Below are 14,292 nucleotides of genomic sequence, written 5' to 3' on the forward strand. Positions count from 1 at the left end.
GGCGGAAATTCGCTGTGAAACAGCTTCCGTTCCATTCAACTCCCTAGACCATCCCACACTTAATCTAAAAAACGTTTGGCTAGAGTGTGTGATTACTCATAACCGCTACTTTGGTTGTTCAATCCAAGTTACCACATTTTGCCTAGATCAGTTTATTACTCGTTGTAGTTGGGTTCGACCAAAGAGAAAGTGATGTTCAATGAGCTGTTTTACAAGGCTAATGAATAGATGATTTGCGCCGTGTACCTAAAACGTAACTACGCCAGAGTAACAGGGATACTAAAAAGCAGCTGAAGCACTTTGTGTGCAAAATATGTGGATCGGTGTCCATTTGTCCTGTGAATCGATAAATACTGAAAGGTACTTCTCTATGATTGTGATTGGCCGAGAGCATGCCTATATTTCATTGGGTCTAGTGGTTGCATTTTAATTTTTGCGTGGTGAATGGATTTGAAGAGATGATTTATTCTAACGTGGAAAATAAATGGGGGCATATGGTCCAATATCATCGACCTCAATGTTCGGCTTATATCATTATCTCAATGTTTCCACGGCACGTAAATCACTTTCCCGTATTTCCACGCCACATTCCTAATTCACTTTGCCAGCTATTCTTTTTGGTTTTGCTCTTTGCTTCGGTGATGGAGAAAAGAAGTAAATTAAAACCAAGATTTCACTTCGATTTATGGCGTAAATTGTATTAATTTATTCCTTCTATTTTCAAGCGGTAAAAAAAGAGGCAGCAATTGGCGGTAGGACGGCAGAAATGCGCTGGTAGAAATATAGGGCAAAAAACTGAACGAGTAGTGTTGCTGCCGTAATCACAAGCATTAGGAATGGTACAAGAATTGCAGAATCAAGGATTGGTGTAATCAGTGGCAGAGGTGAAAACGAAACGTGCACAACTTGAGTGGACGAAACCTCTAAAGATAATTTTGTCTTTTCCACCATTCTTAAGGCGGTCAGAAGCCCTGCTCAGCATAATAATTTTTTAACATTTTCTGTTTTTGCCTTCATTACTATAAAATCACTTTTTCTGGTTATTATTCACCATTTACTCTTTTTGTGCACTTTTTCCTTTTGGGATTGACACTAATTTCGGTAAATTACCGATAAAAATTAGGGAATTCGTAAATCGCAATGTAATTGAGACTGAATTACTCACATACTAGATAAATCGCTCTCCAAATGTTCTGATTGGGAGATGATTTACAAATAGAGGAGCGATTTACATGCCGTAGGAAAAAAGCATAAGGCATACCTAAAACATAAAAATAAAAAATAAAACCGCACCATTGTCACTCGATCGGGCTTGTGTAAACAGTACCATGATTGGGTTACGGTAGTTATATCAATAACAAAGATGCGCTCTGTACCATGAAATGCTGGCATTGCATTCGTTGTGTATTCTTCGTGGCAAGCGAAATTGAAAATTTGTGGCGGTCGTAAAGAAATAAAACACCGAAAATATAGACATCTGTTATTTGTGGTAAACTAGCGTCCAAATAGAGAATGGGAATACGTATGTACATCTGAATGTATGTATCAGGGCTCATCAAAATATGCGCTTAAATAAGCTTGAACAAATTTTTTTAATGCACTGAACTTCTATATTAGTATTACATTCAACAATAATATTATGGTATTTGATGTTTTATATTTTCAGCTGAAAATTATATGGTGGATAAATGTATTTCCATCGGGTGTTTTGTTTTTTTAGCTGCATGAGAACTATAGATATGGATAACAGCTATTAATATGTTTGACGGCGATAATGGCAAACTCTGCTGACATTTCTATTCAGTATACTTTGGCATGCCATTATGAAGTGTTTAACACCAGACCAAGCCTTCCAAATTGTGGAAATTTACTTTGAAAAAATAAATCTGTTCGGGAGGTTCATATAGCGAAGTATTGAAGAAGTCGCCAAAATGTCGATTCGTCGTCGTTCTCGACTTGTTCGCCTTTGTCCTTCGACTACGTGGAAAATTTTGCTTCAGGATATTTGCTTACGTGCCTACAAAATGCAGCTCGTACAAGAATTGCAGTCAAATGGTCATCTTTGGCATTGTATTTTTGCTGATTGGCCACATTTAGATTTATTTTTTAGATTTATTGGGAAAAATGGTCTAAAATTGTGCTGGTCGATTGACCATGTAACTCGTAGCCGTGGTAAACATATATTCTTCTTGATTGGCGCGATAATCGACGGGCATATGCTAGATAAATGCCAAGAAATTACAGCCATTGAAAAATATTTAAGAACGATACCCAGTTCCCTCCGTTTGAGACTCTTTGATATAAAGTAACTTAAATGTTTTGCATATTAGGTTTTATTTTATAAATTGTTTGTCCAAAAAATTTAAAAAAAAATTAAAAAATTAATAAAAACATTTTTCTAATAGCGGTCGCCCCTCGGCAGGCAATGGCAAACCTCCGAGTGTATTTCTGCCATGAAAAAGCTCCTCATAAAAATATCTGCCGTTCGGAGTCGGCTTGAAACTGTAGGTCCCTCCATTTGTGGAACAACACCAAGACGCACACCACAAATAGGAGGAGGAGCTCGGCCAAACACCTAACAGAAGTGTACGCGCCAATTATTTATTTTTTTTTATTTCCAAAGTGGTGAGTCTTCTTCTTCTTTTCTGATTTTCACATCGGGGGCTACGTCAATAAACAAAATTGTCGGATTTGGGGCTCAGAAAATCCACACATTACTGTAGAGAAGCAAATGCATCCACAACGAGTCACTGTTTGGAGCGGTTTTTGGTCTGGCGGCATCATCGGGCCATTTTTTTCGAAAATGAGCGAGGAGCCGCGGTTACAGTAACTGGCGAACGTTACCGTGTCATGCTCAAAGAGTTTTTGTTTGCAAAAATTGAAGAGGATGAAATGGACGACATTTGGTTTCAACAGGACAGTGCACTTGTCACACTGCCAAAGTTACACTCGAACTTTTGGCTACCGTTTTTGAAAACCGAATAATCAGCCGAAATTCCGATATCAATTGGCCGCCTCGGAGCTATGATTTAAGCCCGTTGGATTATTTTTTGTGGGGAGCCGTTAAGGACAAATGCTATGCGAACCATCCAGAGACGATTAATGCTTTAAAACACGAAATCGAAGTTGCCATTCATGAAATTGGAGCTCAAGCAATCGAAAATGTGCTTAAAAGTTGGGTTGATCGAATGGTCTACTGTAAAGCCAGTCGTGGCAGTCATTTGAACCATACTAATTTTCATTCATAAATGACAATGTTCAATCTTCAAAATAAAAAAAAAAGTTTGAAAATATATTGATTAGTTTTTTTTTTTATAGCCGATTCAAAAAGCAAATTTTACATGGCCCACCCTATACATACATATGGTATTTTGGGACTTTATTTTATGAGAGAACGTAGGCTCGAATCTCGATGAAACACCAAAATTAATAAAAACATTTATCTAATAGCGGTCGCCCCTCGGCAGGCTATGGCAAACCTCCGAGTGTATTTCTGCCATGAAAACGGCTCCTAATAAAAAAAGTATGTACCGTTCGGAGTCGGCTTAAAACTGTAGGTCCCTCCATTAGTGGAACAACATCAAGACGCACACCACAAAGAGGAGGAGGAGCTCGGCCAAACACCCAAAAAGGGTGTACGCGTTAATTATATATACAGTTATAAATATGTACATATATATATTTTGTAAGATGTAAAGGTAAATTATACTTACATATATATTTTTCTACAAACTATACATTATTTTCAATTCATTTGAACTGAATATACTAAACTTTAAATCTTCTATGTTTATTCATGCGACACATATACATACATACATATGCATGTAAAAAGTATGCAAATGAGCGCGAAGCTGTTTTCGCATAGTTGAAATATCCTCAAAGTTCACCATTAAGGCAAGCAAATTCAAATCAACTTCATTGTCAGAAGGATTTTCCGCTTTTCATTGTTTCTAATCAAACAAAAGGTGAAAAGTTACGAAAGTCACTTGCAAGCACACACGCAAAGAAAGAGTACGCAAATACATATCTACCGAAGCAGATGAATTCCCTGTAAGAAGACTTTTAATTTACTAAAAATAATCTGAATTCAATCAATTATTTTTCAACAGAAACTGTCAGAATTAATTAATTTGCAAACTAATTAAAAAAAGTAGCTTTTACTGGATTGAAAAGTAGGCAGAATATACGAATATATTCAAGATTTTGCGTGCTCATCGCCTCAGTTCTGCTTTGCACTAACTTATCAGCGTTGATGTTTGATAAACGCTGCTCTACATAACAACAAATAAAAATTAACAAGAAATTAATTCGCGATGGCAAATGGTTATAAAATTTTATGAAAAAATAGGAAAAATAGGGCCTCCGTAGTAGACTGATGGGTGTTAGGCTATAATAAAAAGTATCATAAAGCCCTACCTGCAAAGGCTTCTTAGATACTTAAGGGCATTATTACTTATTTACTCAATTATTTATTATTTGTTATTTAATTTCTGATTAGTTTAGTTATGTGAAATTATGTCCAAAACTTAACCGTTTTCAAGATATTCAATTTTAAAGATTTAAAAAAAATATTAGGTGAGCCACTAAGTTCTCGCTATTTTTTTATGAAAATACAACTTTATTCTGAAAAAATGGTTACAAGTGAATCATTGAAAGTATTGCGCATCGCTGGCTACTACTTTCCCCCATCTTTCTGGTAGATCTCGTATACTGTCGCGGTAAAACTGTTCATCTTTTGAGGCTAACCACGGATCAAGCCATTTTTTGATGTCTTCATATGAATGGAACTGCTGGTCAGCTAGACCACGTGTCATTCATCGGAACAGGTAATAATCGGACACCGCAATATGGCGGTGGGGTAGGATTTCCCATTTCAGCGTTTCCAGGAAGGTTTTAACGGACTTGGAAACGTGAGGCCAAGCGTTGTCATGCTGTAGAATCACTTTTTCATGCCTCTCCGCGGCCGCTTCTCGCGCAGTGCTCAACTCAATCGCATCAATTGAAGTCGATACCGATCCCCAGTGATGGTTTCGCTTGGTTTTAACGATTCATAATAAATAACATCAACTTGCTCCCACCAAATAAATAGCCTAACCTTCACCTCATTGCCTCCAATTCAGCATCTTCGAAGGTTTTTGGCCTTCCTGCACGCGGACGGTCGTCAACATTAAAATCACCGTCTTTGAAGCGACGGAACCAATCTCGACACGTTGTTTCACTTAAAGCAGCATCTCCATAAACTTTTTGTAGCTCTCGATACACTTCATCCGCGGTTTTCTTCGAATGAAAGAGGAAAAAACACTTCCGGCAAATGACGATTATTCGGCACAAAATCAGACATTTTCACAAAACCAAAAGTATATAACACAATCACTAATGTGTCGAAGCAGTTTGTTTACCAAAGGGAAAACCGCATAGGAAGTTCACAAAAATGTATGTGCTATTTATGGTGACGAAGCCTTAAAAGAACGGCAGTGTCAAAATTGATTTGCCAAATTTGGTTCTGGTGGTTTTTCACTCAAAGATGAAAAGCGCTCTGGTCGTCCAGTTGAAGTTGATGACGCCATAATCAAAGCAATAATCGATTTGGATCGTCACAGAACAACACGTAAGATTGTAGAGAAGCTTCATGTATCACATACATGCATTAAAAATCATTTAAAACAACTTGACTATGTTCAAAAACTCAATACATGGGTTCCTCACGAACTGAAAGATACACATGAACAGCTGCGATTTGCTAAAGAAACGTAATGAAAATGATACATTTTTAAAACAACTGATAACTGGCGATGAAAATGGGTTGTTTGCAACAATATCAAGCTGAAAAGATTGTAGAGCAGGCCAGGCAAACCAACTCAAACAACATCAAAAGCTAATATTCATCAAAGGAAGGTTTTGTTATCAGTTTGGTGGGATTACAAAGGGACTGTCTACTTTGAGCTCTTACCACCCAACCGAACGATCTATTCGGATGTCTACATTGAACAACTAATGAAATTAAACAATTCAGTTGAAGAAAAGCGGCCCAAATTGACAAATCGAAAAAGTATTATATTCCACCATGACAAAGCAAGGCTCCACACATCTTTGGCTACTCGGCAAAAATTATTGGAGCTTAATTGGGATGTTCTGCCACATCCACCATATAGACCTGACCTTGCACCATCTGATTACTTTTTGTTTCGATCTTGACAAAACTCCATGAATGGTAAAAATTTGAATAATGATAATGATGTCAAATCGTACCTGACTCAGTTGTTTGCTAATAAAAGCTAGAAGTTTTATGAATGTGGGATTATGCTCTGCCTGAAAGATGGCAAAAGGTCGTTGATCAAAATAGGCAATACATTACAAAATACAGTTATTTAATTCCATAGAAAAACTGTTTTTGATTTTCTTAAAAAATCCGCAATTACTTAGTTGTCAACCCAATAGTTTTTTAAGTAATTTGCAAAATAGTTTCCATACTAAGATTTTTCTTTACTGAAAAAAACTTTCATTAATTATTTTTATTAATTGACATACTCTTTAACTAAAAGTGGAAAAAAATCGGACTCTATAACTAGCATTTAAAAAAAGTAGAGGCACATTTTTTTATAAATCTTTAAAATCGATTATCACGAAATTGATTGAGTTTTGAACATCATTTCCGTTAATCCTAAATATAAAACAGCAGACGATATTCGTCAGTCATTGCAATCCTATCAATGGTTTAGTAATGTATTATGGAGCATAGAAACAGAAGTCAATGGAGCGCGTAAAGGTAAAAATAAAGATTTCCATCACTCAAAATCATGTCTTTTATTTAATATTCAGGAACAAAATTGCTTGATTAATTTTGAGTCACCTTGCACATATCTGTAGTAGGATTCAAATTCTTAATTTAACGGACACCCTAAATTCATTATATGGTCAGAAAGAAAAAAAAAAAGATACACCTCAGTTTTTATTTAGTATTTACCTGTGATGTTTTCGCTTCGAAAATTACCATTGAGTAGAAAAAGAAAATCAACTCTTCCATACATTTTGTATATATTCTCCTTCCTTCTCTGTACTTCGTACAGATCTCTTCATCCGCAAACTGGATTTTGAGTGTTGGCCAAGGGCTATCTTTCCAAGCGAAGAACTGGACTGGAAGGAGGGGAATGTCTTCACGGACATACTCGTATGTACATATGTTTCCACCGACGGATTCAAGATGGAATCTGGAGTTAAAGCGGAGGTTTTCTCTAAATCAGCTAGTAGTGTTTTTCAAGCAGAGGTCTTCGCGATCCTGCAAGCATGCAAAATGCTTAGGGATCGCTGTTGGGAGGGAGACTTTTCCAATAGTCAAGTTGCGAATAAGGCCCTGTCATCGCCATATTGCAGATCTCTTCTGGTGAACTCCTTTAAGAAGGAGATCAAACGTCTCGAACGTGTGGGAAATATTTTTCTTATCTGGGTTCCAGACCATAGGGCTATAGCGTAGAAATGAAATTGTTTAATGAGTTTCCAAGAAGGGGTCGACATAACCGGTTTCAATTCTCCACTAGTTCAAATTTTTATGAAATAAGGCATAGGGTTACAGGGTTATATGGGGCATTTTATACACATATAAGGTGGAGCAAAATTATTCACCCTATCAAAAAATTTCTGGTTTTTGCAAATGATGTCGTATGTCAGCCATATTTGACACTTGTGAACTAAAAAGCTGGAGCATACAAACCGACAAACAAATGGATGATTAATTTTGCGCCGCCGTGTACATTCAATTCTTTATATTAGCTTGTGACATGAAGCAGTGATGTAATGAGCTCGGTTGCAGTTTACAAGCTGCGTATTTACATAATTCTGGGCAAATGAAATAATAAGCAAAAATAACAAAGGAACTTTCTGTAGGGTATTGTCTACATATTTAAGCTCAATTTGCTTAGCAGAGGATACTATTTATACTTGGGCTACTTATTTTCACAATAGGGTCGCAGGGGCATTGTTCCGTAAGAGGATTACAAAAAGCAACTATAGGCAAGGGTATATTTTTCATTGGATTTACACAAAAATAAGGTAGCAACTACGTACATTCGCAAAATAAAAGCTATTATTCGAATAGTTGTTGTATAGGGGCGTTTTTTTCTGGAGGCTTTTACGTGTTTTATAATGTATAAAAATTTTGCCTGAAACGGCAATGCTAGTATCATAAAATTTTTCGGCGAACATTTTAACCCACTGTAATTGATACTGGTGGATAATATTTAACTAAGCCAAGAAAGAACTAATAATACATATTTATTAATATTAAATAAAAGCACATCGCATCCCACTAGCGACCTCCTAAATTCTAAGTTATTTAGACGTTCCAAAAAAAGTGTCTCAACGACCCTTTCATAAAGAAGTTAATGGATTAAAGGATTCTACAAAATTATCAACAAAATGACTTAGGCAAAATAATGCAAATTTAATATGGCCATACAAAAAATTTACCAGATGATGCAAAAAATGTTGAAGGTTTTACTACCTCTAGGTGTATGTCAGCGCTGGGCAACCTGCCGTTTGCGAGTCACATGCGACTCTTTGGATGTGTAGCTGCAGCTCTTTAGTTCCATACACTTATATTATTTTTTTGTATTAAAAAAGAAAGTAAACCTTTAAAAATCGTGCTGAATCAATTGACGAAGATTAGGCACCGATTCTATCTCTCAGCCACTTGTACTCGGTGATTGTATTCCGACCTCCTTCTTCACCATAATGGGCGATGGAAGGTAAGGTTTTGAAACGTTTTGCTTTACGCTTGAATGAAATAAATACAATCATAAATGAAAAGGGCATTAATCACCCTGAATAAGAGAACGACAAATGGTTGATCGACAATCTAAAACTGCAATTGGTAGTCACGCACCAACCCATTCGGCTACGGCGGCCTATTACTACATCGAAATTCTCATGTTTCTCTCGAAGGTAAGCTTTCACTTTACTATCTTGAAACTGATATGGACGGCTTTCAACTTTGGGGCACTGCAGCTAACTCCAACATCGAGATACATCAAAGATTCGAGTCGAAAACCCTCAGAAAGGCATCAAACAATTTAAAATAATTGACTTAAGGAATCTGTGCTAAAATTTTCAACATTGAATTAGTCATAAAATAATGAAAAAAAAAGTTCGAAACATTTTCAGTTTACTTTTTATTTTATTTTAAAATTTAGTTTACTTGATCAAATTCGCTCTCGTTTGCAACAATTTTCAAGAAAAAAAGTCTTTCTCTTTTTCTCTTTACAAATATATTTTCCAAGTATGCCTATCAACTCCATGCCAAGAGTATTCTTAAATAGTTCAATCATTGGCTAAATCAAGTATTGCCTTTATTCTGTCCATTTTGCTACACCTATGAGTGCGCAACTCACACACGTGCATAGTATATCAACCTATGGTCATTACTCTACAATCAACAAAATGTGAAGCAAAATTGCTGTCGAAGTGTTCTGGGAATACAAATAACGCCGATTGAAAGAAAACACAAACTATTGCCATATTTGGGTTACTTTGAACGTAGTTCCTTGTTAGTTTTTAATCTAAAAAGTTGTGCATTTCTTGGGACTGCTGCTTCTCTAAAATATAAGAGCGCGCATCGTAAAAGATAAAGAAAAAAGAATTTAAATAAGTGCATTTCAACCTAAATTTATTTCCTACCGGTTACTTTCGTATGCATTCGAGTGTATTCCCGCAAATGTTCAAGTGATTGTTATGAATAGGAAACTTTGAAATGCGTATATACTTACACAGAAATGCCTACAAGCATAGGTATGTATGTGAGTATGCCTGTTAAACTTCCTATTGTCTCTTTTACATTGATATAGTGATTTACGCTACAAAAGGAATGTACGAGTACGAGTGCACATCGCCCGCAACTGTCTAGCGAAATATTGCAAAAGTTGGAAAAGTTGAGTTCATATAACCAGGTTTACACGAATACCTATTAGAGAGAATATTTTCAATAAAAAAATATACGTTCAATATTTAAGGATTCTGGCAAGTGTTTAATTCAACTCTTGTAAACACAACTAAAATTGTTCAGCAAGTGCGTGTCCCGTCAATAAAAACTTGTGGAAATACTAAGCGACAACGTGTCTTTCCCGGCCGTTGAATGCGAAAAGTTGTTCGAAATTGTGCATGAGCATAATCTTTGTGTATTCTTTAGTAAGAGAAAAAAATGGGAAGCTGATGTGCTCGGAGATGAATGGAAAAGTTTACAGCTGTCCATTGCTGATAGAAATGATAAACAAGGCTTCCCAATCAAACGAGACGTATTGTCCCATGATCATGTACACGTTTATTGCTGGAAAAGGGTCACTCTTGTCACAGACCTAGCCGCACTGGTGAGAAAAAAAGAAAATCTGTACGCGGTTGCATTGTCGGCTTAAGCTCTCGTCATTGTAAAGAAAACTAAGCTAGAACTACCCGTACTCACAACCACAACTTTTCCGGGAAGGCTTGGTGCTAAAAGAGCGAGCAAAATTTACAACTTGACAAAGAATGATGATCGCAAAGGTAATAAAAATGTCATATCTAAAGCACCGAGAATTCAGCGGCTGGCTACTTCAGTTGTACTGCAAAGAAAGCGAGACGCACTGCTTTGAAAAAAACTCCAGACTGTTTTTTCCAAAGAATCCGCTGCTAATTATGTTAAATTATTAGCATAGCGTAAGAAGGAATCCAAGGCTATACGTGATGAAGCGAAAAGGACCCGGTTTGCTTCTTTGGGAAAATCAAAGAGCTCATTTTCAAGTGACAAAAAGTAAATAAATTAAAACTGTCCTGAATTAAAGATTGAGATAAATATAAAGTCGGGTAATTATATCAAAACCCCCAAATGATTCGACTTATGGGGATCAAAACCTTTTTTGGTGGTCCAATTGCAAAAAAAATTGTTTAAATCAGTAATTAAAAAAATGGCCAGAGTATGAATCCACGCTAAATATAATACAATGCTCGGGCAAATATACTAATATTTCAGCAACAATTTTTACGTACAACTTTATACCCTTTATTTTCGCTCATTGTAGGTATTTTTGATCCTCTATTTAATAATATAAGTACCTACCTAAAAATGCCTGTAAAACAGAGAGTTAGAGGATTAAATGGTTCTACAAATATAGTCCTGGAAAAATTTCACTGTGGCTCTTCTCACACAAAAACTTCATTCACCTGTAATGATTTATTTTTTCATATAATGATTCGTTTCACTTGATCGGAAAGTTGTCGAAATATATTCAGAAAATTCAATTCACAAGTTTATTCCTCAAAAGTGATATTATCGCCTTCAAAGTACTCCCCATCAACTGCAACGCACTTATGGCAGCGTTTCCAGCTCTCGAAGCATTTCTGGAACTCTATTTTTGGTATAGGAACCAGAGATGTCTTCGAGCTTACCATTACTTCCTTTTGGCTGTTAAAACTCGTTCCCCGTAGTGGTTTTTGCATGGAGTCATCGTTCTTGGTCAAAAATTCACGAATAATGATGGCGTTTTGCAACAGCTCGTTATCATGGTGGAAAATCTTTTCTTTAAATCCTTTCGGTTTTAGCGAATGGTTTTACGTAAATGTCTCATTACGCCGAAATAATAGTCGGACTTTCTGGCAAAAATTCGTGGTGTACAGTAGTGTTGTAATCCATAAAAACTGTGAGCATCGCTTTTGTTTTTGAACTGAAAACGACATTGTTTTTTTTGTCTTCCTTCATTCGGAACGACAGTTCCCGTGTCGTACTCATAAACTCACGTCTTGTCTCCAGTAATGATGCGTTTTATGAATGTTGTATCGAATTCAGCCCTGAAAATCATGCCTTTGGGTATGTCAACACGGCCTGTTTTTGCATAAAATTTATGTCCTTTGAGACCAACTATGCAGCCTGAAATCATTAACTGCAATATCCTGAAAGGATAAGAAAAGTCCAAGTTTTCTACTAGATCTCTGATAGTTAGTTAATCTGCGGTTATCGATCAACTTTTCTTTCACTGTATTGATGTTTTCATCAGTTTTTGATATCGACGGCCTACCACTACATTCAACATTCTCGTTGAACTTACGAGATCTTCTAAAGCGTTATTGCCACTCGTAAACGTCTTCATTTCATTTCATTTATTTAAAACAAAAAAAAAAAAAAAAAAAGTCTGTTTTCTTTAGAGTATCAATACCGAAACAATTTCCCAATTCAAATCCATTTTTAAAAATGAAAAAATTTAAAAAACTTCCAGAGGTACATTTATTCATATTTGCCTTTCGATTTGCGCCCGTCCCGCGGCAAGCTCAGTGCACCACTCTTTGAAGACCTTTGGCCTTCACGCATTCTGTTCTTCGCCGTTATTTCCGACTTATCACCGATCTGAAAAAATTCAGCTTTTAATCATTTTTCTTGGAAATAAACAACCATAAGAGTGTCAAAAGCTTGCAATTATTTCCAATGCTGGGGGCCGCGCACGTTTTTAAGCTGCTAAAATTGAAAAAAAACATTATAAATTTTGCGTTTCTATCTCATGAAAAATGCAACTCTCGCATGTAAAATAGACCAGTAAAGTTTCTCTCATATTAGGGGGCGTCCATAAATTACGTGAGGTGTTTTTTATATTTTCTAAACCTCCCTCCCCCCCTGGTGAGATGTCGTGAGATTTTATTCAACCCCTCCCCCATCCCCCAATCTCACGTGACATTTTTCAAAATGTGGGTTTCTTATGTAAACGCGTTGGATTGTTATTGTAAAAAGAAAAAAAAAAATTGCTCCGTGCTTTTATTTACGACTATTTAAGACTAGTAATCAATATTGCTGAGAGTTATAAGTGTAATAAAAATTTAACAATAGAAGACTTAAATCGTAACTACTGCGATTAAAAAAAAAAATATCTACTCTAATTCAGTCCATGGAGAATCATGCGCGGTTTCAAGAGAGACTATTGGGACCAACATGTCCATATAATTTTCAGTAAAATCATCTGCTCCTTCAACTTCGTTCTGATCTAGCCACTCTAAGCCGTTGACGCTTGCGCACAGTAACTCATTAGCTCGTCTTGTGACAATCCGTGAGGGTCGCACTTTGCGGAACATACGCGCTTGCTTAGCTCGTCATGTTCTTTAAAGTCCGAAATTGTCAAACGTCCATCAACCTGAGTGATAGGGTATTGAGGTGGCAGAAAACGGTCGTGAAGAATCATATGCAGATCACTCCGGCGTGCGCTGCAGCACTTAGGTCAAGCTCCATATGCAGCTTAGCAATCTGTTTCTTCATAGTATCTTGTGCTGGAGTGGGACGTACGTTAGATGGTGTAGTGCTCGACATAGCTTCATCCACATCATCGCTGATCACAAGAAGCTGATTTTGAATTATGTGAAAACAGTGAAGGAAATGACCGCGCTAATATTTTGTAGTTATTATTTTAGCATATTTTATCAAGAATTTCACTGTTTCAGTTTTTTTTTTATGCTATTAAATGTAACAAAAAACTTTAAATAAAAAAGGTATTTTCTTAAAAACATATATATTTAACCTACCTTTTGAAGGAATGCTAAAGTAGACCGAACTTTTCTCTCAGTGGATTCCCTGAGAAGCCGTTCAATCTCATGTTTAATGTGATGTATTAACTCTTCTTTCTTCGGGAATTTTTGCTTCGAGGTATTTCATAATTTGATCACATCGTCGTGGCAGGACTTCTTCGCCTTATAGACGTATCTTTTGACGCATGCGTTATAAAAATCTGGATAACTCATTTTAAATTAGTAAGAGCATGAAACGTCGAAGTATGAATGAAATTATTTTCTTTCGAACGAATTAGTGAATGATCTTAATTATACTACGATTACGCTTAAGATTAAATCTTAAGCATGTTCAATCTGGATAATGGACCAAAATAGTATTATTTTTTTTGTTTCAATCAGAAAAAAAATTGCGTGATATTTGCCGAGAGCCCCCCTCTCTCCAACGTAAGATTAGATGAGATTTGACTCGACCCCCTCCCCCCCTTAAACATCTCACGTAATTTATGGACGCCCCCTTAGTTTATATCCGAAACAGAGAGATTTGCTTGTATTGTATTAGTAAACAAATTTTCACCACCCAATTCTTATAGGATTGAGTAGGCTAGTTACTCGCAATTGTGAAATAAAAATATTACTATTACTAAATTAGCTGATTTATTTCTCTCAAGTTTTCCTGCATGGCAAACTGATGAGAGTGACGCAAAAATACCAGAAATAACTTTCGAAATATTTGTCATCGCGCGAGCCATCTTCATAAAAATCTTCAGTCGTTTCATTTTGAAA

General features: G+C 36.3%; 1 pseudogene; it reads left to right on the plus strand.

Moving 5' to 3' along the window:
- The first annotated feature begins 8,730 nt into the window (after positions 1 to 8,730).
- Positions 8,731 to 10,781, plus strand: LOC129253056 (40S ribosomal protein S6-like; annotated as a pseudogene).
- The last annotated feature ends 3,511 nt before the right edge of the window (positions 10,782 to 14,292 follow it).

The sequence above is a fragment of the Anastrepha obliqua genome, chromosome 1, assembly GCF_027943255.1.
Source record: "Anastrepha obliqua isolate idAnaObli1 chromosome 1, idAnaObli1_1.0, whole genome shotgun sequence".
Classification (NCBI taxonomy): domain Eukaryota; kingdom Metazoa; phylum Arthropoda; class Insecta; order Diptera; family Tephritidae; genus Anastrepha; species Anastrepha obliqua.